This window comes from Miscanthus floridulus, chromosome 3 (genome assembly GCF_019320115.1).
Source record: "Miscanthus floridulus cultivar M001 chromosome 3, ASM1932011v1, whole genome shotgun sequence".
Classification (NCBI taxonomy): domain Eukaryota; kingdom Viridiplantae; phylum Streptophyta; class Magnoliopsida; order Poales; family Poaceae; genus Miscanthus; species Miscanthus floridulus.
The window spans coordinates 8384404-8408362 of record NC_089582.1 but is presented as its reverse complement, the minus strand read 5'-3'; the positions used below and the strand labels follow the sequence as shown (position 1 = coordinate 8408362).

The 23959-nt window shown below is 45.4% G+C and overlaps 1 pseudogene; it reads right to left on the bottom strand.

The window, feature by feature from the left end:
- Positions 1-813: 813 nt before the first annotated feature.
- On the bottom strand, positions 814-7670 carry LOC136543093 (flavin-containing monooxygenase FMO GS-OX-like 8; annotated as a pseudogene).
- Positions 7671-23959: the final 16289 nt, after the last annotated feature.

Below are 23959 nucleotides of genomic sequence, written 5' to 3'. Positions count from 1 at the left end.
TCTCTATTCCTTTGTAAGAGCATAAAAAAGAGCTTCGCCATTGAAATGTTTTGAAAAAGGGTGTTTGACAAAAAAAAAACAGCTCATGAAGCTTGCCAAACAGGTCCTAAGCAAGTTTGTAAAGTTTACACCATGAAAACACATAAGAGCCAACTAGTATGATTGCATTCAACATTAATGTGTTGCATTAATGTATTTTTGCCGAACTATTTTGAAAAAAAAACTGTTTGGTAAAAAAAAACACGTTTATACATTAGTTTATAACGTTCCGGAGATTTTCTCGATTTTTGTTGCATATTTTCTTATTTTCCTGGAGCTAAATCTACTTTTTAGCTTGTACAGATATACTCATGAGTTCTAATTATTTTATTTGAACTCTTCATTTCTCAATCTATCTCTAAGATTTTTCTTTGATTTTTTTGGAGCTTACAGATAAATTATATGGTATAAATATGTTATCAAGTACTCCCTCTATTTAAAATTATAAGAAGTTTTGGCTTCTCTATATATGTAGTAAAAATAATGTATAAAACATCTGAGAGTTTAGAAAAGGTATTTACCATCTTTTTTATTAAATAGAAAAAAATACAAAATCGTCTTCAAAACCACTCCATACTTTTTGGCTGGCCTTCTCTTCGAGTGCTCCTCCAAAGGAGCCGGAGCATTTGAGGAGAATAACTTCAGGTCCTCTACTATTCACTAGAAAAAAAAATGGCTTCGAGTCCTTTCTTTCCGAAAAAAGCTATTTTCTCACCACGTAGATTAAAGATTACTTCTAAAACAAACCCTATCGTATTCGCATTACATTTTCTGCTACTTGTGTTGCTGTGAGCCAGCCGGCCAGCCCTGTGCCTGCAAGCCCTCCCGAACCAAGTCACTGTCGTGGTAGACGTCGCGGAAGGTCTCCGAGCCATCACCCCTTTGTCTTGCGATGGACGACCACCGGAGCTCCTTCTTCCAGCTCACCAGCGGCGGGAACCTGCAGTGCTTCTCCCCGAACTCGTCGCAGCAGTCATAGTCGTCGAAGAATTCATGCGTCAGGCGCTTGGGCATGCCGGCCATCTCCCTGGCGCGGTGGTACTCCTCGGCCGAGCGCATCATCTCCTCCGACGACGGCAGCGTCCTCCGGCCAGACAGCACCTGCGCCACCCACCTCGCCTGCGTCTCGTAGAACCGCGGCACCACCACCCTCTTGGGTATGCCCACGAAGGACAGCGACCGTGTGCTCGTACAGCTGGCCGACGCGGTTGTCGTCGACGGTGACCAGACCTCCCGTGTCTAGGAACGGGAACGAGTAGTCGTACCCAGTGCAGTAGATGATGGAGTCGGCGAAGACACAGGAGCCGCCGGCGAATGTTACCTGCCCATCCTCGCACAAGCACTCGATCTGGAGGTGCAGGTGCAGGTTGTCGTGCCTGGACACAGCTTTCCTCATGCCGGGGAAGATGGCGCCGCCGTCGTCCACGGACTTGACGCTGATGTGCCCCTCTCTCGCCACCGTGTAGAGGTCCAGCGCGATGTCCATGCCGCTCGATTGGCATGCATCCGACGACCACCACCACTTGGTGCTTGAACGAGTCCGGGGCCGGTATGAGTGGGAGTGCAGCTGTCTTTGTTGGGGTTTAGTTCCACATCGTGTAGCGATGGTGGGGGGGCACAACATATAAGGCGGGAGAACCCTTACCTATCAGGCTAGTCTTTTGGGTTGAGTAAGGACCAAAGACCTTATATATTGTAGCTCCGGTGGACCTGGGACTTGTGGAAGCGCAGGCTCGTGGTAACGAGTCGGGCCGGCTATAAGCCAACTCTAAGATCGTGAACTCGATGGTCACCACCGGTTCCAACAATTGGTATCAGAGCCCATGGTAAAAAAAGCTAAACCCGATAAAAAAATCTCAAGCGTCAAGATCGTGAACTCGGTGGTCACCACCGGTTCCAACAATTGGTATCAAAGCACGATCCATTCTATAGTGGGTCGGTGAGTCCGCCACAGTCGCCGGCGTTGAAGAAGCACAAGGCGTGGGACAGGCGATCGGCGGAGAAGAAGATGGGTGACAGACCAAGTGTTCAAGGCGGCGTCCGAGAGAGTTCCTTGATGTGGCCTATTTTGACCCGCACAAACTATACCGAGTGGGCAATGTTGATGTAGGTAAACTATGAGGCCTTGGAGATCTGGGAAGTGATTGAGCCAGGCACAAACGTGAAGCGCGCACAAGATCGTCAGGCAATGAGTGCGCTGTTGCGTTCGGTGCCGAAGGAGATGTGGGCGACGTTGGGGAGCAAGAACACCGTCAAGGAGGCGTGGGAGTTGGTGAAGACTATGAGGCTCGGTGCTGATCGAGTGAAAGATGTCAATGCCCAGAAGCTGCTAAAAGAATTTGAGAAATCAGCTTCAAAGAAGGGGAGACGATCGACGAATTCGGCATGAGGATCAATGGTCTCGTGGCCAATCTCAAGACCCTCGGGGAGACGGTGGATGATGCCCGTGTGGTGAAGAAGTTCCTGCGCGTCGTGCCATCACGACTCAGTCAAGTTGTGGTTTCAATTGAGATGTTTTGTGATATGAAGACCCTCACCATTGAGGAAGTGGTGGGGCGCCTTCGCGCTGCTGAAGATCGTATGGAGGATTCAGCAGCCAAGGTAGATCAGATCAACGACAAGGCCAGGCGGCTTCTACTAGCCGAGGAGGACTGGATAGCGAAGCACAAACATCTCTTCCAATCTGGTTCGTCCAAGGATGGCGGCGGCGGTGGTGGTCAATCCAAAGGGAAGCCACGATCTGATGCAGGCGGATCCAGTGGAAGCGCCGGCGTCAAACTCACCTCAGAAGGCACTCCCCGGCGCAAAGGTCGGTGTCGAAACTATGGCATCTATGGCCACTGGGCACAAGACTATAAACGGCCGAAGAGGGAGAGAAAAGAGGAGAAGGAGGTGACAAACGTTGCTGTGGCGGATACAGAACAACCGATGTTGTTCATGGCGACGGTGTCAGGCAGTGCAGTGCGCGAACCAAGGGCGTTCGTGCATCTCGCCGAGAAGAACGTCGTGCCGATGATCTGCGATGATGACACGTGGGTGCTGGACACGGGCGCCAGCAACCACATGACGAGCACCCGGTCGGCGCTCTCCTACCTCTACGACGGAGTGCGCGGCTCGGTACGCTTTGGTGATGGCTCATGTGTGGAGATCCGCGGCATCGGGGCCATGGTGATCGAGGGACGACAACATGAGCATAAGGTACTCTCTGATGTATATTACATTCCCAAGTTGAAGAGCAATATAGTGAGTCTGGGATAGCTCGAGGAAGGGGGATGTGATGTTCGATTGAAGGATGGGTTTTTGAAGGTGTTTGATAGGGAGTGCAAGTTGCTGATCAGTGCTTCTCATACTGCTAATCGTCTATACACTATAAAGTTTGCAGTAGTGCCACCTGTTTGTTTCTTGTCCAGTGTGTCAGAGGAGGCATGGCAGTGGCATGCTCGATTTGGTCATTTGAATTTCAGAGCCCTACGTGATTTGGGCAGAAAGAAGATGGTGAGTGGCATGCCCACGGTGGATCATGTTGAACAAGTCTGTGATAGCTGCACTCTTGGCAAGCAACATAGGGCACCCTTCCCACGGTCATCGACTTTCAGGGCTGAGAAGGCACTTGACCTGTTTCATGCAAATCTCTGTGGGCAAATCATTCCACCCACTGTGGGGGTTGCTCCTATTTTCTGCTAGTGGTGGATGATTATAGTAGATACATGTGGGTTGAAATTTTGAAGACCACAGATCAAGCACTAGCCTATCTAAAGAAGGTGAAAGAGAGAGCTGAAGTAGATCAAGATGGAAGATTGAAAGCACTAAGAATAGATAGGGGGGAGAGTTTAACTCCCATCTGTTCTCAGTGTTTTACAATGATGCTGGCATCAAGCATTATACAACAACCCCTTACACCCCTCAGCAGAATGGGGTTGTTAAGCGTCAAAATCAAACTGTGGTTGAGATGGCTAGATGCATGATGAAGTGCATGAGAGTACCACCTGAATTTTGGGGAGAAGCAGTGGTTACTGCTGTTTATGTGCTAAACCGAGCTCCGACAAAAAGTTTAAGTAACAAAACTCCTTTTGAGGCCTGGCATGGCAAGAAACCGAGAGTTGATCACTTGAGAACCTTTGGCTGCACTGCACATGTAAAGCTGATTGGTCCTGGAACCAACAAGCTCTCTGACAGATCAAAGCAAATGGTGTTCTTGGGGTATGAGCCTGGAACCAAGGGTTATCGGCTATATGATCCAGAACAGAAGAAATTGGTAGTCAGCAGAGATGTTATATTTCAGGAGAATTGAGCCTGGAGATGGAGTGATCAAGTGGACATTGCAGGCGAAGCTGAAACTTTCACAGTTAACTACTTTCAGCCTACTATAGCTGGTCCGACAGCAGCACAGACAGAGCAACAGACTACTGATTATAGTGGGGGAACTGGCAGCTCAGTGGCTCAATCATTACCACACACACATGGGAATAGTGTGTCGATCTCTGGTCACTATGGCACACCAAATCAAGGCAGTGCAGTGTCAGGAGGTGCAGGATCTAGTTCCAGTGGAGGTTCAGAAACACCACCACAGAGATTCAGATCAATGGTGGATCTTCTTGACAGTACTAATATTATTCAAAATTTTGAGTACAGTGGAGTGTGCCTACTGGCTGCAGATGAGCCCACAAGTATTGATGAAGCACTAGAGGAGGAGTGCTGGAGAAATGCTATGCAGGCAGAACTGCAGGCAATACATGAAAACCAGACATGGGAAATGTCTGATCTGCCTAAGGGGCAAAAGGCTATTGGCCTCAAATGGGTATTCAAAGTGAAAAGGGATCCTGCAGGTAACATAGTCAAGCACAAAGCTAGACTAGTGGTCAAGGGATATGCACAAACTCAATGGGGTGGACTTTGATGAGGTTTTTGCTCCAGTAGCAAGATTGGAGACAATGAGGCTTCTTTTAGCTCTAGCTGCTGATGGTCAGTGGGAAGTACACCACATGGATGTGAAGTCAGCATTTCTAAATGGAGAGCTACAAGAAGATGTCTATGTGCAACAACCACCTAGGTTTAGTGATCCAAGATTTGCTGGCAGAGCCCTAAAATTGAAAAAGGCATTGTATGGCCTTAAATAGGCACCAAGGGCCTAGAACACCAAACTTGATGCTGAGTTAAGGGGACTTGGTTTTCAGAGAAGTGATGTTGAGAATGCTGTATACAGAAGAGCAGAAGGAAATTATTTTCTGCTAGTTGGGGTTTATGTGGATGACCTTATCATCTATGGACCAAACAGTTAGGAAATCAAAAAATTCAAGCAACAAATGATGAACTTGTTCAGTATGAGTGATCTGGGACTGTTGAGTTACTACTTGGGAATGGAAGTGCAGTAGAAGCCTGGTGAGATAACATTGTGCCAGAGTGCTTATGCTTCCAAGATAGTGGAACAGTGTGGGATGAAGGGTTGCAATCCAACTGATACTCCAATGGAACAGCGTGTAAAGCTGGTGAGTGGCCTCAAAGGAACTGAAATGAATGTGACCATGTACAGGAGCATAATTGGCAGTTTGAGGTACTTGGTGAATACTTGGCCAGATATAGCATATGCAATGGGTTTGGCAAGCAGATTCATGGAGGCACCCACCAGTGAGCATTGGGCAGCAGTTAAGAGGATAGTGAGGTACATCTTAGGTACCCTTGACTACGGCTGCAAGTATGTGTCAGGGAAGAATGCAGGTCTGAAGCTTTTGGGCTATACAGATAGTGATCATGGGGGTGACTTTGTCCATCGAAGAAGCACCACAGGCATGATGTTCTTCCTTGGACCAAATTTGGTGACATGGAACTCCCAGAAACAAAAGTCAGTGGCTCTATCATCCTGTGAAGCTGAATACATGGCTGCAGCAGCTGGTGCTTGTCAGGGTGTTTGGCTCAGCCGTCTAGTGGCAGATTTGACAGGTGAAGTTCAGAAGTTCAAGATGCTGATTGATAACAAGTCAGCAATCGAGTTGAGCAAAAATCCTGTTTATCATGAAAGGAGCAAACACATTGACACTCGCTATCATTTCATCCGTGAGTGTGTCGGCAAGGAAGATGTGGATGTAGAGCACGTGAGCACTGAACATCAATTGGCTGATATCCTGACGAAAGCACTGCTCAGAGTCAGGTTCATCGAGTTGCGTGGGAGGATTGGTGTCATCAACGTTCGACGGGATTAAGGGGGTGATTTGTTATCTTGTAATCCAGTCGATGTTTTATTTGCTTTTACTAGCTGCATTAGTTAGTTGCACGTTTGTGTTCAGAGGGTAGATATCGTGGGCGATCTGGAGATATGCGTGGATCGCACCATGACCGCTCCCTGCTTGACTTGTTCTCGCCACGACGTTGTCGACCGTGCATGTCGCACGGGCGTTCCGAAGATAAGGGCGCACCGTGCAGTGACTGCGTCGTGGTGGGTGTGGAGAGCCTCAGGCTCATGTATAGAACATGCATATATAAATGAAAACGGCAACAGAAGGGGGCTGCGCCCGTACGCAGTAAATGAGTCTGTGTCCATTCGTGTTCCCGATCACTGCTCTCCACCTCTCGCGTGCGTTCTACTTTCTCGTGTGTGTTCTAGGGCTCGCCGGCGCCGATCAAGAGCTCGACGACCACTGTCGGCTCCAACAATTGGTATCGGAGCCCATGGTCAAAAAAGCTAAACCCAATAAAAAAAATCTCGAGCGTCACACATATGGCGGGGGCACCCCGATGTATGACTAAGGGGGAGATTGTTGGGGTTTAGTCCCACATCGTGTAGCGATAGTGGGGGAGCACAACATATAAGGCGGGAGAACCCTCACCTATCAGGCTAGTCTTTTGGGTTGAGTAAGGCCCAAAGACCTTATATGTTGTAGCTCCAGTGGACCTGAGACCTATGAGAGCGTAGGCTCGTGGTAACGAGCCAGGCCGGCTGTAAGCCAGCTCCAAGATCGTGAGCTCGGTGGTCACCACCGGTTCCAACAGCCTTATGCTCCACTTCTCCATGCCTATACTAGCAGCAGACCAGCAGTAGCACCTCAGTTGACCAAGAACACAAATTCAGATCTCAATTAGTGTACTTCTTGACATGTAATGATTGTTCAGAACCTACCTTTGATTGTAGGGATCCTTGGCTGGGTGAATTGGCCGACAGCGTCAACAACAGCGTCGAATGTCTCCTCCGTGGTGACCACCTCGCCCTCACAGTCACCGTGTCTCGACGAGCACCTCACCGTCCACCGCGTGCCGCCGTCGTCATCGTGGCCGCGCGGCGCCAACAGGCCGACGTGGAGGACCTTGGTGTTGAACCTGACGGCGTCCACGAGCCCGAACGCGTCGCAGAAGCCCCTGATGTACCTCAGGAACTCGGCGTGCCCCGGGTACCGCCGGGCGTCGCCGCAGGTGCCGTCGTCGTCGGTGCTGGGGTAGACGAAGGGAAAGTCGGAGAAGCCCATACTCTCCCTGGGCGTGTTGAGCCGGAGAGAGGCGTATACGCTGCTGTGCACGCCGGCCACGCCGCTGCTCTGCTCCATGACTGTCACGTCGTGACCCTCGCGGAGGAGCTCGCGGGCGGATACCAGCCCTGAGACGCCGGCGCCCACCACGCAGACCTTCTTGGACGACGACGCCATCTCGCCTCTGCCTCGCCGTCGAGCCGATAGACCTGCAGACACGCAGGCTGCTCGTCTGATATTGGTTGGCTGCAATTGCAAGTCTTCAGTCACGGACTGCCGTCTCTGTTTTCGTTTTCCTGCTCACTTCAACTGCTCCCACTCTGCAAGCTCGTCAATATATAATGTCGTCAATAGTTTAATTTGTCAATATATAATGTCGTCAATATATGAGCTCGTCAATATAAAATATCGCAAAATGTACTATAACATTGTCGATATATGCTGGGCATGTGCAAACAAAAGTTGGCAGATGATGATACAAAGAGCTCTGGATCACTGTTGCACAAATTGCAGGGATCATAATACCTCTAGCTCAATTGAAAACCGAAATGGAACAAATCGATTGATGTGGCTTGTTTCCGAGGGTTTATCGTTTTTTGTAGGGCAAATGGAGATGGAAACTGCAAATATAGAAATGATAGTAGTTTCTACCTGACCGTTTTAGTGACTTGTCGCTTTTTTTAGCCAAAAATCCCCGACGATATATATTATACCGTTTTTTCCTATATCCCACACTTCAGCAATTTTGTGTTATTTGAACCTCATCAGTTTACATGTGTGTGTGAACTTGCATGAGCAGTAAAGTATGCTTGTGTTAGTTAAAAAACAGTAAAGCATGTTTGAAGACTACTTGACTTATCATTCCTATATATATATGATGTCGTATTACATATTTTTACTATACATTTTCGATTATCGGTCTATATCGCAATATCCTAATACTGGTTCAAAGTATATGTTTCCAGCAATATCATTGTCGATTTCGTTTCCATGAAAAAAAAAATATTACATAAAAATAACTTAGACCTCTTTGGCTTGTTTCCGATCGGTTTTCATCCTAGAGACAACAAAACTGAAAATAACAAATGTGGAAGTTCATACACCACCACACTCAACTATAGTTAGTATAGGAATTGAACGTAACTGAACAGGTGATTTAACCATTGAAAAACCGAATTAGAGATTATACCTGCTTCATTTACTTAAAAGATCACAGGCCGGTACCGTCAAACCGGTAAAAAAAACCGAGAGACACCATCTCTACATTGCCCTACCCATCGCCAAACCCCGCACATATTCATTACCTTTGTCGTGCTTTAGATCTTGCTTCTTCCTAATGTTCATTAGCTAGTCAAGTAATTTCTATCTCGTACGAGCAGTGAGAAACCCATCACCTACTCGACTTCTATACATTCTAAGTGAATAAGCATATGTTACCGTCTATATACAATCATGACGTACTCTAAGGTATGAGAGTGAGTAAGGACTTAGGCTGACCTAGGTGCATTATGGGACCTAGTCATAAACTTTAGTATGCATGCCATGCATAAGTAGTATATATTCAATTATGCATTAGCAAAAGGAGAGAATGCATAGGGGCCTACCTTGGTGCTCGACTTGAGGTTCAATGAACTCAGGAGTCAGGATCGGCAATAAAACTCAGGGTCGTGCTCAACGGTCCCTCGTCAGTTGCTTTGATTTGTATATGAATGCAATGGTGTATAAGGAATCAGGATGCATAAGAAGTTCATTGCTTATGCATGGAGGAGATAGATTGACTTTAGATACAACACAGACATAAATAGGGACAACGGTAAGCCGTTTAAGTTGGCCTCTAGGGTTCCATGTTGATTCTAGAAGAACTCACCAAATCCTAGTTAAGAGGAGTGATAGTGACCAAGGTTGAGGTCATTTTAGAACTTCTTGCTTCTCATCTCCGATCCAACAAATGCAAGGGATAATGAGCTCTCCTAGTTCAATCCCTAGTAATGATTGGGACTTCGGGATGGTGAGAACTTGATGAAGGTCGTCTCTACCTTCTGTTTGGTCAAAAACCGAACCAAGACATATAATAAAAATAATATATGCAAGGGAGATACAGGCACACGTTCGAGAATCACATATTTCATTAATTCTTTCTTGAATATACAAAATACATGATCAACGGCAAAAATGTCTTCTTCCGTCTTCAGCGTCATGCTTAAGGAGATGTCTGACTTGTAGAAAATTGCGTAGTTTGCTAATTCCCGGGACCTGTTGGGCGTGTCCGGTTAATTACATCCGCAAGATGAGCTTGCAGAAAACCTCCGATTAAGCCGCGCTTTATGGTCGTCAAATATTCGATTGCTCATTGTCAGCCATATGCGATATATGGCGTAATGTAATATGGGTGGCTTTATGTCGCCGAAGCTCGGTCGTGACATCGCCATCGCCACATCGGAGTAAATGGAATATGTTGTTGATGAAGGGGATGACTTTCGCCTCGTCGGTGCCCAGTCATGTACGCCAGCCTTCATTAACACGGACTTGTGTGAGTTGCCTTTGCCTCGTCGGTGCCCGGCAACGAAGTGTCCGATCCCGTTAATTGAGACGTGTAGATGGAATAGTGACCTCCCCTCGTCGGCACTTGGCCATAGTTTCGTCTAGCCTCGTCAGTACTAGACAAATGATAAATTATATGCCGTGACTTGCAGCATGACATAGCATTTAGACGATGCTTGCTAGCTAAATAATAGCCTTCCAGCATTGCACAATAGTGAAAACGAACACCAGAATCCTATACTCTTATAAAGCTAAATCCCACTAGAGTTTTCTCTCAACATGCAACTATCCATATCAACAATCCACTAGAACTTACAATTATAGACAACTAGTACATGTAATTATGATAGCTTTCTCTTCATCTACTAACATGCATTTAGCTATCCACATCGATATGTCAAACCATTTACCAAAATTAATTTAAGATAGTTTCATTCATATAACTATAAATATAAATAGTCTAATTTCTTTTTAAATTATCTGAAATCCCTGCAGCAACGCGCGGGGTATTCTCCTTCATTCATATAACTATAAATATAAATAATCTAATTTTTTTAAATTATCTGGAATTCCGACGGCAACGCACGGGTATTCTCCAGTATCTGAAGTTCTGAAGCTCGCCATTAATAAAGTATTGAGTATGCCGGCTGGATGTCACGGCCATGCATGGAGTTGAGAACTAGGCGCACACGTATATAACCGTGAGACTTCTTTTAACTCATACAGCGTGATCATCGTCATCGCAACGAGCGGGGCGTTCCCGTCTCGCGCATTTGTTGTCACGAGCGGTGCGTTCCCGTCTCGCGCATTCTTTTGTCTCGCGTTCCCGTCTCACGTGTCTTGATTTTGTTTTCGTCATCACGACGAGCAGGGTTTTCCATCTCGCGTGCTGCGATGAGCGGGGTTTTTGTCTCATGCGCTGCGACGAGCGGGGTTTTCCCGTCTCACGCGGTCTTCATTGCGACGAGCGGAGATTTCCAGTCTTGTGCATCTTGAGTTTTGTCATTGCAACAAGCGGGGGTTTCGCGTCTCGTGCGCTGCGACGAGCGGGGTTTCCCCGTCTCGCGCGGTCTTCATGGTGACGAGTGGGGTTTTCCCGTCTCGCGCATCTTGCCTTTTTATCATCGCAACAAGCGGGGGTTTCCCGTCTCGTGCGCTACGACGAGCGGGGTTTTTCCGTCTCGCGCATCTTGATTTTTGTCAACACGACGAGCAGAGGTTTCCCGTCTCGCGCGCACTTTTACTTGTTAGGGCAGAGCCTGCAGAGGCTGAAGGGGACCGTGACACCTAAGAGGGGGTGAATTAGGCAACTTAAAAATCTAATTCTAAACTATGGCCTCTTTTTCTAACCCTAGCAAAACCTATGCAATAGATAAACTATCTAAATGTGCAACTACGATTTTGCTAGTGTATTGCTATCTCTACCGCAAAAGGAGTAATACAATAATTATAAATATGAAAGCTAAAGAGCAAGGTAGAGATATGCAAACTCCCGTCGACGACTCCGGTATTTTTATCGAGGTATCAAGAAGCACGCAGGCTTCCCCCTAGTCCTCGTTGGAGCCCCTCGCAAGGAATCCCTCGCAAGGGCCAAGCTCCCAGTCGGGTAACTCCGTGGATAGCCTCGGGCCTTCCCCATGCGCAAGTGGGTCTCCGACGTGCCTTCCGGCAAGCCTCTCCCAAATGCTCCCCGCCGTCTTCACTATCAAGCTTCTGGCCGAAACGCCGCGGGCCTTGTTTCCTCCGGTACATGGTGGTGGCCACACCACAAACGCGGTTGGTGTGATCTCGTAAGACTACAAGCCCCTCTAATGTACAACAATGGTGCGCGCAAGCACCGAGTGGTAAGAGGTATGCAAACCTCACTAAACACTAGGCTTAAACCTAGAGCAAGCGCTTAAGCGATGGTCTAATCAACCTAAACACTTCACAAAGCACCTACGCTAATTACCTAATGAAACTCTAAGCACTATGCAAGTGGAGATCACTAAAATGGTGTATCAACACCCTTGATATGTTTCCTCAGCTCCACTCTAATCATTTGGCCTGTTGGGGGTTGTATTTATAAGCCCCACTGAGAAAGTAGCCGTTGGGGATGAAATCCCGCTTTTCTACTATTGACCAGACGCTGATCATGTCCTGACGGGACGCGTCCAGTTGTCCTGACCGTTAGAGCCACGATCAACTGATCGGACGCTGCCAGCGTCCGGTCACATGCCACCGGACGTGTCCGGTCGTATTTTCACCGCCCTGGAACCTTTCTGTACTCGACCGGACTCTGTTGTCCTGCGTCCGGTCGATCTGCCGTCAGCGTCCGGTCTAGCGGCCGATCACTGCTGCTGCCGAGCCTCTTGATTGGGGCGTCCGGTCACTGTGCTACCAGCGTCCGATCACTTCTGTGAGCTCGTTTCTTTATGATCTTGCGTACGGCATGGTTCCTATCTTCATATTTGGACTTTGCTTGATATCTTGAGTCTTGTGCTTCTAAGGTCTTTCTTATGGTGTTGATCATCGGATCATCACGTTGCCTTCGTTCGAGTCACGTCTTGTATCCTATTGAACTACAAAACAATCACTTGCAAATTCATTAGTCCAATTTGGTTGTGTTGATCATCAAACACCAAAATCCAAAGTAAATGGGCCAAGGGTCCATTTTCCTTACAATCTCCCCCTTTTTGGTGATTGATGACAATACAACCAAAGCAAGCAAATAATAAAAATTTTGAAATTTGAAAACTACCTACTTGCTAGGATGCAATGCAAGGGGCAAGATTATATGATGCTAAAAGATACTACTTGTAAGACTAAAAGATATTACATAAAAACTTATCTTGCCCTTGCAAATGTCCCCATGTGGCATTATGGATTTAAGCCTTGCTTCCTACAAATTTTCCTATTACATAGACTAATCCATAATCCACTATCCTCCCTTTCTCGGACCATTGCCACTTGTAGACCATTACCACTTGTAAATTATTATGATCTAGCTTTTGGTTCTACAAAATAATTCTTGCTTTTGGTCCTCTAAATTCTCCCCCTTTGCAATCAAACACCAAAAAAAGGAAGACATTAGTAGCACAAGGGAGGATCAAACTTTGTGATCCTTTGTATGTAGAGTGGAATAGGTCATAAAATTTGACTCTCACATTATATAGACTAGGCTCCCCCTTAATATATGCATACATATGGTAGAAAGCAAGGCATATGCATATTTGGCAAATTATTGCTCAAGGGAATTTAATTTATATAATGCATGGAGAAAGCACATAAATATCAAAATAAAATCAACATGATGATATTGGTTTAGAAATATCACATGTGGAAACCAATTTGATTTCTACCACTTGCAATAGGTGGTGGATATTTGAAGTATGATGCTTAACTCCGAGGACTCTATTTTCCTTGCAATGAGACTACTACACACATGATAAGCTTGAAAAGATGTTAGTCTCAAAGCATCCAACTTATAGAGTAACCTTCGCCTAAATTTGTGCACACAAGTGTGGGATACTTGTAGGAGTCATGCACATTGATTTTAGAATCAATAATATCACTTGAAAGATGACATCTCATGAATGTGAGAATTATTTTCGAAGATGATATTCGGGAGAAATTATCTACAATTTGGACTTTGGCACATATTAGATGAACAATCAAAAGACAAGCTATGTGTCGTGCTTCTAAACAATTTTAAACCATGTAGGTTTGCTGCAAGGGTTAAGAATGGAACCGAGCAAGCCTACCATAAAATATACCTAGGGTATGCATGACAAAAGATATAAGCATGGAAATGCAAACATAGGCATGAAAAGTAACCAGATGCTTAAAGATACCAATTTGTAAGAAAAACCACTTGTAGGAAATGCAAATTGATACTACTTGAAGGAAATTGAATCTAGTTACCTAACATGGGAAGGGGAATTAGGGTCCATAGTATTCACTAACCCACTTGGCAATGATTTTGTCCATCATGATGCACCCCATGAAATACACCCATACTTTGCCAAGTCTCCAAATTCCCCACAGTCCATTGGACTTCTCACTTCTCTTTCGGGATCCAAACCTTCTTAGTGCTCTTCATGTTGGAAATGATTTTCTTTGGCACCCAAAAGCATTTGACCCCATTGTTGGCTTGCTTGTTCACCTTGATGGCCACCACCTTATCATTTTTCTTCTTCTTTAACAAGTGAAAGCTCTAGTTTGGTTTTGGTGAATTGATGAAACCCTAAGTGCTAACCTAGTTTATCAAGTGATCATGAGATAGGTAGCACATTCCAAGTGGTGAAGCAAATGAAGATCATAACATGATGATGGCAATGCCATGGTGATGATCAAGTGCTTGAACATGAAAAGAAGAAAGAGAAAAACAAAAAGGCTTAAGGCAAAGGTATCAAGTGTAGGAGCCATTTTTGTTTTGGTGATCAAGACACTTAGAGAGTATGATCACATTTAGGTTTGATAGCCGTACTATTAATAGGAGTGAAACTCGTATCGAAATATGGTTATCAAAGTGCCACTAGATGCTCTAACTCATTGTATATGCATTTAGGATCTAGTGGAATACTAACACCCTTAAAAATGTTTGTGAAAATATGCTAACACATGTGCACAAGGTGATACACTTGGTGGTTGGCACATTTGAGCAAGGGTGAAGAAGATAGAGGCGAAAAGAAGTTGGTCTCGCTGGTCACAAAGTAACTGGATGCTAGTCTCAGAGGGACCAGCGCGTCTAGTCAGTTGTAACAGCAAAGACGCTGGCGTCGGTCAAATGACCGGACGCTGGGTAGCTCAGCGACCGGACGCTGGAAGGCTACGTCCGGTCATGTTGACGTGGCAGCATAGAGGAAGACACCGTGTGATTGGACACTGGTTGTGTCTGGTCAAGCATGACCGGACGCGTCCGGTCGAGAAAAATCATTTCTGGAACCTTACTGGAAACGACCGGACGCTGGGGGTTCAACGTCCGGTCACTATTAGCTGTTGCGTCCGGTCGTCTTCTGACCGTTGAGATCGGGCCCATAGCATTTGAAGAGAGGGACATGTGGCGTGCATCACGTGACCGGACGCTAAGGTCCAGCGTCCGGTCAATATGATCGGAGCGTCCGGTCACCCCGCGCTGTGCCCAGTGAAGGGGTACAATGGCTCTATTTCATGGGGGCTTCTATTTAAGCCCCATGGCCGGCTCAAGCTCACTCTCGTGACTATTTTCATTGACATAGCAACCTTGTGAGTTTAGCCAAAGCCCTCCCACTCATCTCCATCATTGATTCATCATCTTTATGAGATTGGGAGAGAATCCAAGTGCATTGCTTGAGTGTTTGCATCTAGAGGCACTTGGTGTTTGTGTTTCGCTGCAGGATTCGCTTGTTACTCTTGGTGGTTGCCGCCACCTAGATGGCTTGGAGCAGCGAGGATCGTCGAGCGAAGGGTGGTGATTGTCTCCGACTCCGATCGTGATGATTGTGAGGGGTTCTTGACCTTTCCCTGGCGAAGTGCCAAAAGGTACTCTAGTGGATTGCTCGTGGCTTGTGTGATCCTCATCTTGTGTTGGTTGTGCGGCACCCTATTGAGGGTTTGGCGTGCGAAGCCAATTAGCGCGTGAACCTCTAAGTGAGTGAATCGCCACAACAAGGAGTAGCTTGCCGGCAAGCAAGTGAACCTCGATAAAAAATCATTGTGTTCATCATTTGATTCCGAGGTGATTGGTCTTCATTGTTATTCATCTTTGTGATTGATTGGCTCATTCCTCGACACGGCGATATAACCTTCTTGATCACTCTCTTTTCATTACCGCAAACTAGTTGTCAAGCTCTTTAGTGTAGCCTTGTTGTGAGAGCTTGTTTGCTTGATTGGTGTGGCTCTTTAGTTAGCTTTTGAGAGCACACTAACATAGGGTAGTGTTATAGCTATTGTGTGAATAGATACTATCTAAACTAGAATTGTGGTAGGTGGCTTGCATTTTGAGTAGGCTAGCGCAACACTTGATTCGCTTCTTAATTGTCTAACTGTGTTGTTAAGTAGTGTTGTAGAAATTTTTATTAGGCTATTCACCCCCCTCTAGCCATTAGGACCTTTCAACAAGTATGATGTGGAGGCCTTCTTGTCCACCTTGTTGGTGTAGGTGTTGGAGAGCTTGCTTGTTTTCTTCTCTTTCTTCTTTGCTCCTCCCCCATTCTTCACCTTGCACTCATAGGACTTGTGACCTTTCTTGTGGCACACGTAGCAAACCACGGTTTATCCTTCATCAAGCTTCTTCACTCCTTTGATGGTGTTATCTTGATGAAGTTGGGCTTGGTTTGCCTTGCCTTTCACTTGAGTCAAGTCCTTGGTGAGGCGAGCTACTTCTTGCTTGAGTTGCTCATTCTCCTTTGCAACCTTTTGTGTGCATGTATCTACAACAACTTTCTCAACACAAACTTGGTTGCACCAAGACGAGTCTAAACATAAATCATTACAAGAAGTAGAGGCATCCCTTTTTGACATGTTAAAGATAGAACTTTTCTTTTTAGATGCCTTGGTGGGAGTTGTACTAACGGCTTTAAGATTAGCAACTTTATTAGTTAGCTCATCACAATGTTTGCACATGGTTTCCATTTTAGCAAGCAAACTTTTATAAGTATCTTGTGAGCTAGCTAACTTTTCTTTTAATTTTTCATTTTTCTTTACAAGTTGCTCATCATTGATTGTGCATGCATTTGTTGTTGCACTAGCCTCAAGTTTCTCAATTTTAGTAGATAGTTCAACATTGAGATTAGCAAAGTTCTCAAATTGTTCAAGCAAAGTTTTATATGCTTCTTGTGAACTATCTAGCTTCCCTTTTAATTTTTCGAACTTCTTTTGTTGACTAGTGCAAACTTTAGCATAATTAAGATTTTGTTGCACAATTTCCTCATAAGAAGGCATTTCATCATCACTATCACTCTCACTAGAGGATGAGCTTTCATTACCTCATGCCATAAGGCATATACGAGAAGAGCTTGATGATGAGTGCTTGCGCCCTCACCTCTTGTGATGGTGTTCTTCTTCACTTGAAGAGTCATCCCATGACCTCATTGATGTGAGGGCTTGGTTCTTACATGCCTTCTTTTTTGTTTTGGGTGTGGACTTGTTTGGACAAACTTCCACAAAGTACCCCAACTCGCCGCATCCATAGCATCATCTCTTTTTTTGCTCATTTTTTTTATTGGTGAAAATGAGATCTTGGATTTGGATGGGCACACCTTTAACATTGAGCCTTTGGATCATCTTCTCTACCTTGTTGATTAGTTTGATTGATTCTTCATTAAGGTCGGACATGGAGGAGGAAGATTCATCATCTTCACTTGAATCTTCATCATCATCATCATCATCCTCATCCTCATCCTCATCTTCTTCTTCATCTTCACTTGAGGACCTTGAGCTTGTCTCAACTTGCTTGCCCTTCATCTTCTTTTTCTTGCTACATGCGAGAGCTTTGCCTTTGCTCGATGAAAAGCCTTCGCCTGGACCCATCTTACGTGACATTTAAAATGTCACTATCTTGCCAATAACTATGCCTGGGGTCATGGTGCTCAAGTTCTCCATGTTGTGAAGAATGGTGATGATGCTTGTATATTTCTTTTGTGGTAGCACGGAGATGATCTTCCTCATGATGTTCGCATCATCTAGCTTTGTTAATCCTATTGAATGGAGCTCATTGATAATTAGATTCAAACGAGAATATATATCACGAACGAGCTCATCATCATTCATTGTAAATGAATCATAATTTTGTTTAGCTAGACAATGTTTTTGCTCACGGACAATACTTGTGCCATCATGGAGCTCTTAAAGTTTTAACTAAATTTCATGAGCCATATTTAAAGTGAACACTTGGTTAAACACATCCATGCTAAATGATTCAAACAAGCAATTCTTAGCTCTATCATTAAAATGAATTTCCTTTTCTTCACTCTTTGTGGGTTTATCTGGATTCTTAATGGGTTTCATCCCGTCATGAGTGACTCTCCAAACTCCTAAATCAACTGCCTCAATATAGCAAGCCATTCTAGTTTTATAATAGGGGAAGTTAGTGCCGTCAAAGTGCGAAGGCCTAGAGGTATCTATCCCAACCACTCTAAATAGTGTATGCTCAACGGCGGTTAAGCCAAAGGTCCAAATTGAGCCAACTGGCTCTGATACCAATTGAAGGGGACCGTGACGCCTAAGAGGGGGGTGAATTAGGCAACTTAAAAATTTAATTTTAAACTATGGCCTCTTTTTCTAACCCTAGCAAAACCTATGCAATAGATAAACTATCTAAATGTGCAACTACGGTTTTGCTAGTGTGTTGCTATCTCTACCGCAAAAGGAGTAATACAATAATTGTAAATATGGAAGCTAAAGAGCAAGGTAGAGATATGCAAACTCCCATCGATGACTCCGGTATTTTTACCGAGATATCGAGAAGCACGCAAGCTTCCCCCTAGTCCTCGTTGGAGCCCCTCGCAAGGGCCAAGCTCTCGGTCAGGTAACTCCGTGGATAGCCTCGGGTCTTCCCCATGCGCAAGTGGGTCTCCGACGTGCCTTCCGGCAAGCCTCTCCTGGATGCTCCCCACCGTCTTCACAAGCTTCTGGTCGAAACGCCGCGGGCCTTGTTCCCTCCGGTACACGGTGGCGGCCACACCACAAACGCGGCTGGTGTGATCTCACAAGACTACAAGCCCCTCTAATGTACAATAATGGTGCGCGCAAGCATCGAGTGGTAAGAGGTATGCAAACCTCACTAAACACTAGGCCTAAACCTAGAGCAAGCGCATAAGCGGTGGTCTAATCAACCTAAGCACTTCACAAAGCACCTACGCTAATCACCTAATGAAACACTAAGCACTATACAAGTGGAGATCACTAAAATGGTATATCAACACCCTTGATATGTTTCCTCAGCTCCACTCTACTCATTTGGCTGGTTGGGGTTGTATTTGTAAGCCACACTGAGAAAGTAGCCGTTGGGGATGAAATCCCACTTTTCTGCTACTGACCGGACGCTGATCACATCCTGACCGGACGCGTCTGGTCGTCCCAACCGTTAGAGCCGCGATCAACTGATCGAACGCTGCCAACGTTTGGTCACATGCCATCGAACGCGTCCGGTCGTATATTCGCCGCTCTGGAACCTTCACTAGTAGAGAATAGACCTTTGATCCAAGGGCCAAATCAGGCTCTAGTCTCGGCATTTTTTGCGCCCGGGACTAGAGAGACCTTTAGTCCCGGTTGGTGGATCCAACCGGGACTAAAGGTCCCTGCCCAACGGCTCCTGTGCCAGGTCGTTGTGGCAGGGGACCTTTAGTCCCGGTTGGATACACCAACCGGGACTAAAGGTCGACCTTTACTCCCGGTTGGTGGATCCAACCGGGAGTAAATCTCTTGTCTTGGCTGGTGGCGTGGCCCGTGGCTGAAAACATACCTTTAGTCCCAGTCGGGTCCACCAACCGGGACTAAAAGTCCACCCTATATATACCGGCCGGCTTCTTCCTCCCCGAGCCCGCCCGAGAGCTCAGTGTTCTCGCTCTTCCATCCATTCTTCTTCGATTCTCCATCGATTTCTTCGATTCCTCCGTCGATTCTTCGATTCTAAAGGTTACCAACTTCAAACTCTCATGTTTCATCATTGTTTTATCTCATTTTGTTCACTATATATAATTATATATATATGGTTCTTTATTGTGGTTTTTTTCATTTGTAAGCAATTTGAGCTCAAAATCACTTAAAGTTTGCATATTTACATTAAGGAAGGTTAAAGTAGCTATTAAAAACTAGTATTCACCGTTCATTTGTAGCATGCATAGCACACTTCATTGTTTAGAGATATAGAGAATTTTAGAGTTTTTTTTAATTTTATTTGATTATAAAATGAGAAATTTATAGTGTATTAAAAAATAAGTATAGAGAGTAGATGGCAACTGCTTTCGGGTCCTCGGCCTCTCATGGGTTCCCAAAGCGACTTAGGCCGGGCCTCCCACTCATTGCATGCGGCAAGTGTTGTGATGAGACGAAGATTGTGATGGAGTACCGAGTGAAGAAGGAGGGTCCGAACAAGGGTCGCATTTTCTACAAGTGTTCGGATCGCAATGTGAGTTATTTTATCGTATTTAATGACTATGGTTAGTTTATACCTATTTTCATGATGGTTGTGATTAAAGTTCTAATTTATGTTTTAATTTCAGTGGGATGGCACTGGATGTTCAGGCTTCTACTGGGAGGAAGAATATGTTGAACTTGTGCAAAAATATCTTGCACAATAGGCAGATATGGTGGCTAATGATGCAGTGATCCAGCCAAAGAAGCCCAAAGATGTTGAACAAATGGGAGATCTGTTTGTTTTAGTTGAGATTGGTCGCAAAATCCTTGTTCTGCTGAAGTGCATTTTAGCTTTAGTGTTTATAGTGGTAGTTGGGATTGTCTACATTGTAGCGAGGCTTTCTTAAATTTATAGCTTTTGTGGTGGTATGCATGTTGTATAGTTAACTAATTATGTTCTAGGTTTTAATACGGTATTTATGTCATGTAATGCAGATGAGTCGGCATTGGATGTACAATGCTGATCGTCGCTCACAAGAGTTCATGGACGACGTGCATTCTTTGTTACGTGCGGCCGAGGCAAACAAACGCAATGGTTTCATGTGCTGCCCATGTGCCGTATGTAAGAATACGATGGAATATGCTAACTCAAAGACTCTTCATTCACACTTGTTCAAGTCGGGTTTCATGGCAAACTATATTTGTTGGACGAAGCACGGAGAAACCGGAGTTTTAATGGAAGAAGGTGAAGAAGAACAATGGGGCGATGATGACATTTTTGCAAAATATGGTGCCTTCAATGATACTGCAATGGGGGAAGCTGAAGAAGAGGTGGGGGCAAAGGAGAAACCCGCTGAAGAAGAGGCGGGGGCAGAGGAGGAGCCCGCTGATGATCTTGGTCAGGCCATTCGTGACGCACAAAGAGAATGCGAAAGTGAAAAGGAGAAGATCAAGTTCGACCGCATGCTAGAGGATCACAAGAAATTGCTACACCCAACTTGTGATGCGGGGCTGAAAAAGTTAGGTACCACATTGGAATTGCTACAATGGAAGGCAAAGAATGGTGTATCTGACAAGAGATTCGCGGAGTTGCTAAAAATCCAAAAGAAGATGCTTCCGAAGGATAACGAATTGCCCATCACTATGTACGAAGCAAAACAGGTAGTCTGCCCTTTAGGATTAGAAATCCAGAAGATACATGCATGCCCTAATCACTGCATCCTCTACCGTGGCACAGAGTATGAGAAGTTGGATGCATGCCCTGTATGTCACGCGTCGCGGTATAAGATCAGGCGAGATGACCCTGGTGATGTTGAGGGCGAACGTCCCAAGAAGAAAATCCCTGCCAAGGTTATGTGGTATGCTCCTATAATACCACGCTTGAAACATCTTTTTAGAAACAGAGACCATGCAAAGTTGTTGCGATGGCACAAAGAAGACCGTAAGGTAGACAATATGTTGAGACACCCTGCTGATGGGTCCTAGTGGAGAGCAATCGATAGAGAATTCCCCGAGTTTGCAAGTGACACAAGAAACTTAAGGTTTGCTTTAAGTACGGATGGTATGAATCCTTTCGGGGAGCAGAGCAGTAGTCACAGCACTTGGCCTGTTACTCTATGTATCTACAACCTTCCTCCCTGGTTATGCATGAAGCGTAAGTTTATTATGATGCCGGTGCTCATCCAAGGCCCAAAGCAACCTGGCAACGACATCGATGTGTACCTGAGGCCACTAGTTGAAGAACTTCTACTTTTGTGGAACAAGCTAGGTGTACGCGTGTGGGATGAGCACAAGCAGGAGCACTTTGACCTGCGAGCATTGTTGTTCGTAACAATCAATGATTGGCCAGCTCTAAGTAATCTTTCAGGACAATCAAACAAGGGATATAATGCATGCATGCACTGTTTTGGTGACATGAAAGGTATATTCTTAAAAAAGTGTCGCAAGGTCGTGTACCTTGGGCATCGATGATTTCTTCCTGCAAATCACCCCGTAAGAAAGAAAGGCAAGCATTTTAAAGGTAAGGCAGACCACCAGACCAAGCCTCGCAACCGAACTGGTGAGGACGTCCTCGATATGGTCAATGATGTGAAAGTAATATTTGGAAAGGGACCTGGCAGCCAACCTGTTTCGAAGGACGCCAACGGTCACGCACCCATGTGGAAGAAGAAGTCCATATTTTGAGAGCTACCCTATTGGCAAGTCCTAGAGGTCCGTAGCGCGATCGACGTGATGCACCTGACGAAGAATCTTTGTGTGAACCTGCTAGGCTTCATGGGCGTGTATGGGAAGCCTAAGGACACAATTGAAGCACGACAGGACCTGCGGTGTTTGAAAGAACAAGACAACCTACATCCAGAGAAGACAGATGATGGACGCCAGTACTTAAGTCCTGCCAGCTACACTCTTAGCAAAGAAGAGAAGGACAGCTTGTTTGAATGCCTAGATAGCATTAAGGTACCATCTGGATTCTCCTCGAATATAAAGGGTATAATAAATGTGCCAGAGAAGAAATTTGGACACTTAAAGTCCCATGACTGCCACGTGCTCATGACTCAATTGCTTTCAGTTGCATTAAGAGGAATTCTACCGCCAAATGTACGTCTAGCCACCGTGAAGCTATGTGCATTCCTCAATGCAATTTCTTAGAAGGCAATCAATCCAACGAATCTAGCGAAACTACAGAATGATGTGGTTCAATGTCTTGTCAGCTTTGAGTTGGTGTTCCCTCCTTCCTTCTTTGATATCATGACACACCTCCTAGTTCATCTGGTCAAGGAGATTACTATTCTCGGTCCTGTGTTCCTACACAACATGTTCCCCTTTGAGAGGTTTATGGGAGTCCTGAAAAAATATGTTCATAACCATGCTCGGCCAGAAGGAAGCATCGTCAAGGGCTACGGAACAGAGGAGGTCATTGAGTTCTGTGTTGACTTCACTCCCGATATTAACCCGATTGGTGTTCCTGAATCGCGACATGAGGGGAGACTAAGTGAAAAGGGGACACTAGGGAAGAAAACATATATTGGTAAGGGTGATGATTATTTCAATAAAGCACACTACACAGTTCTATAGAACTCTGCCTTGGTAGATCCGTATATCGAGACACACAAGAACCTCCTCCGATCTGAGTTCTCAGGGAAGTCTAAAGCATGGATTACGCATCAGCACATGGAAACTTTCAGCGACTGGTTGCGAAAAGAATGTCAGGGTGATGAGAGTATTGATGAGGAGTTGTATTTGTTGGCTAGACAGCCATCGTGGCATATCCTCACATACAAAGGGTATGAGATAAATGGGAATACATTTTACACAGTAGCACAAGATAAAAGGAGCACCAACCAGAACAGTGGTGTCCACATAGATGCCACCGACCCTAGTGGGAACAAGCAAATATATTATGGCCGCATAGAGGAGATATGGGAACTGGACTATGCATCTCATTTTAAGGTACATTTGTTCAAGTGCCAGTGGGTAAAGACGACTGGAGGCGGCGTAGTAGTCGACAACCAGTATGGAATGACAACAGTGGACCTCAACAATATTGGGTACAAAGGCGAACCGTTTGTCCTTGCGAAGGATGTGACTCAGGTGTTCTATGTCAAGGATATGTCTACAAAACCGAAGAGAGGGAAAAACGACAACCACCCAATCAATGATGAGCCAAAGCGCCACATAGTTCTTTCAGGAAAAAGAAACATCGTCGGAATCGAAGACAAGTCAGACATGTCAGAAGATTATGAAAAGGATGACCGAATTTCACCCTTCACAGTGAACAAAGACCCTAGCATCCAGCTAAACGATGAGGACACTCTATGGTTACGGCGCGATCATAACCAAGGGACATACGTCAAAAAGAAGTTCACTACTGTGCCCACTTGATATAT